A 4,251-nucleotide genomic window follows, 5' to 3' on the forward strand; every position below is an offset into this window, starting at 1 on the left:
AATGAAACTCGGGTAGGCTTCCACCCTGAATTCTTTTTTCGTTTTCGGGGATATGAATTCCCCCCTTGGGTGATTTGAAAGTGCCATGCTCTGCAAGAATTGCGAAACAAGAAATGAAATACTGAAAATACACAACTTACACCCAATCTAAGCTAAAAAATACACCCAAATGAATGCATAAAATACACCCAAAGTTCGTAGAAGTAACACTTACCACAATATCGGGGGGGAGACAGTATATTTGTGCCTGAAACCTCTTTTCATTTTTCTGATTTAGGATGAGGCAGATGGCAGATACAATCTAGAAATCAATTTTAAATTAATAAACATTGCAGTTGACTTTGGTGTAAAAACATTAATGTTAGTCTAAAATTACCTGAGATTCTATATCACTTTTTGCTTGGAGGGATGCAAGGTGCATTCTCATCAAAATGTATTCTCCTTGGCCAATCAGAGTGCATATCTCCTCATACTCATCAGTATCGCCTTTTGCATCTTCCTTCAGTCTCGTCCCCCAGATGTAGCACTTTTGTTTCATATCATCCGGAATTTGATTTATTCCCCCTGGAGTTTCAAACTTTGCAGAACTTTCTCCCCCAGTCTCCCTCTGAATTTGTGGACTTTCGTCTTTTCCCTTTGACGCACTGCTTGCTAATTTTTGGACCAAACTGTCCAATTGTTCTAGCATAGTTGCAGTTTCTGGAGATTTTTCCCTTTCTGTCTCCTGCGTTGACGCCCCCTCCTGGCTTGAATCTGTCAATCCGAGGCTGAATGATGGCATCCCCGGATCTGTTTTAGCAACATAGCTTGCTGTCCTTGCCATCATCAACAGGGCAGCAGCGTCCTCTGCGTCTGGATGACTGCGTCATTATGTATAAGAATAAGAGTAAGAATAAGAATATACGGATGATAAGCAAAGATTGATTTTAGTCTAATGAACTTACATTTTTGTTGGAGCTGGGGGAAGCTTGGGTGTTCTTTCTTGAAGTTGTTTGGGGGTTTCAAGAGTGCTGCACAGTTACACAAAATTAATCAGGAAGAATATACACCCAATACTATTTTCTTACGTTTCTCTAGCCCCTTCAATCTGTAGCATAGGGGTTGTTCGGAATCTGCGTCAGTGGTTGTTTGTTGGGATGCCGGCACAAAAAACTGGATCGGGACTCTAAACAAGAATAAAAATGAAAGGTTAACAACGTATTTGAAAATAATAAAGTTATAAAGTTGAAATATTCTTGGAAAACTCACATTGCAAGAGCTTTCGACGGCGTTTGTTCCCTAACAACCATCATATTCGAATCAGTCGGAGTCAACCTAAAATACACCCAAAGAAGATCAAAAAATACACCCGAACAATTCAAAAAGAAGACGGGCTTTGTTTTTTGAGAACTTACATACTTGCAGTTTTTACTTTTTTTCCTGCCTTTTTTTCTTGAATAAAATAATAAAGGACTTTTTTTCTAAAAAAATATATATACAAAATTAGAAGTAGAAGGTAATAGAAGAACAAAAGTAACGGTTATTTGAAAGAGAAATTACATGCTCTCTGCCGGCTTGTTTACACTACTTTGTTCTGTGCGTCCTTGAGAGGAAGGATCATCACTTCCCAAGTTCACAGCCGGTAGTCTAAACAGATTTCATGTTATTCAAACGAAATATACATCCAACTTAGTAAACAACATACACCCAACTTGATCCACAAAATACACCCAAATTGTTTCACAGAATACATCCAAATCATGATAACAAGATTTTATTAAATAATAAAGCTTCTTACGTTTCAGAGGACACATAGCGACCTTCTGTCAATCGCAGGTCAGCTTGGTTCTCCCTGCGAAACAAGATACAATTATTAGCAAACAAAAGACACCAAAATCTCAAATACACAGCCCAGCAAGACATACCCCTCTGCAGCAGATTTATGAACGTTTTCCCCTAGCAATTCATCAAGTTCGTCACTCGATATTTCATATGTCTCACTACATTCATAAAATAAGACGTTAACAAAAATAATTACGATGATAGACCATAGGATAGCTTACGAGGTACTGTACCCGTCAAAGTATTGATCTTCTTCAGGAGGTGAATCCTCCACAACAACTTTTTTCTTTTTTTGTTGTGTTCTGGGTGGAAAAAAAGAATACCAATCAGAAATAAAAAATTAATTTTATCACAGAATTTTATCCAAAGAATTGCTTACTTTTTTGGAGTTGTTTTTGTTTTTTTCTTTTTCTTCTCCTTCTCCGCAGGTGATGATTCTTCGCTCCTATAAGTTAATAATAGACACTTCAGTTAAAACACGAAATCTTTATAATGAAGCCAAAAGAAAGGAGTATTAATTTCAGGACATTACTCATCACTTGGTTCAGATTCAGATTCTGAATCAGAATCTGACTCCTCTTCCCTCTGCTTTCTTTTTCTTAAGTCCATTCTGCAGGCAAACAATCATCATTTAGAACATATTAAAAATACACCCAAATGAATTCACGAGATACACCCAACTGAGTATACAATATACACCCAACGCAGCAAACGAAACACACCCTGCTTAATAAGCTACATACACCCAACGTGGACAAACAAAATACACCCAAACCACTGTCAGTAGTTTCTGTCTCCGAAGACGATGTTGGGCTCGCCTTCCTTTTTTTTGTTTTTTTTATTTCTTGTTTTTTTTTCTTTTTTTTCTTTTTTTCTCATTTTTTCTCTTGTCTCTTCCATCTTCACAATCCCCTGAAACATGAGATATTTTAGTTAGCACCATTCGCGTAAATAAAATACAACAACTTATTATGATTACTCACCAAAATTTACACCAACTTATTATGATTACTCACCAAAGTTTCCTCTCTCTCTTCATTCATTCTTTTCACCAACTGCTCCTTAGTCCAGTTGGCAATCCATGGCTTTGGTGTCTTTCAGCCCTGTTCTTGCCTTTGTTTTTTGAAAGATGAAAGTAGATTATCATCAGGGCGAAGAGGCAGCCATTGATTGCCTTCTTCTTCTTCTCTTGATAGTCTGTGATGCCCTTGACCATGAAGGTCAAAACATGCCCCCCAGTTTCTTTCCGATATGCCGTCCATCTTAAAAATTGGGGCCAGGTGCACGGGCGATATTTTGTTTATCGTCGTTGGCAAAAGGAACGCCATCTGTATGTAGAGGATGAATATCCTCTTGAACATCAGGCGTTCCTCTTCGTTGCCAACACCGATTTCCATCATTTCATCGGTAAGACTTTTGAGGGTCTTACCCTGGAATCTTCTATAAATTATTTTGTCATCATCAGAAAGTTTCTTATAATCAACTTTCTCAGGAAATAGATCTCCTACAAAAAGAAAGACAAGAAAGCATCCAAGTCGGTTCAAATACACCCAAGCATCAGGTTAATATACACCCAAGCAACAACTTAATATACACCTATAATTTTGAGCTAATTACCTGTTGCATTGATGCCAAGCGCATCACCTATTTTTTTGGGGTTATTTGGAAAGAACCATATCCTGTCTTCAGTCTGTTCTCCCCAAGTTTGAAGTTGTTTGCCAGCTCCCTTAAGAGTTGGTGATCCACTCTCAGTGGTGGGATGTGCATCAACCCACCGAATCCAAGATCCCTCACAATCGCCTTCTTCTCCTTAGTCATGTTTCTGAACTTATCATTCAGGAGATGTGTGGCACATTTAAGGTCTTTAGTTTGGTTTCTTGCTGCCATTTTCTCTGAAACTAAAAATACACCCAAAGATATCAGTAATATACACCCATATATATATATGACTCAGATACACCCATTAATAACAATAAGATACACCCATTGATAACAGTAAGATACACCCATATATATGATTCAGATACACCCATTGATAACAGTAAGATACACCCATATATATGAGTCAGATACACCCAAAGATATCAACAAGATACACCCATTGATTACAGTGAGATACACCCATAGATATTATTCAGATACATCCATATAGATATCATTCAGATATCACTCAACCATGCTTCAATATCAAGCCACATTACAAGGTTAAGCAGTTTACACCCCCGAGTCTACGGAATAAACCCCCAAAAATCAACAAAAATAGCAGGAGAACTTAGAATAACAACATAGAACGACGTAGAACTTAGAAGAACGACGTATAACTTAGAACAGTGTAACAAAGAAGCAAGAGTAATAGTAAACCCTAGAAGAATGACGTAGAAGAAAAGTAAAATATATAGTATTTTAATGGACTTACGTTGAGTATTGTTG

Source organism: Arachis duranensis, chromosome 1 (assembly GCF_000817695.3).
Source record: "Arachis duranensis cultivar V14167 chromosome 1, aradu.V14167.gnm2.J7QH, whole genome shotgun sequence".
NCBI lineage: Eukaryota > Viridiplantae > Streptophyta > Magnoliopsida > Fabales > Fabaceae > Arachis > Arachis duranensis.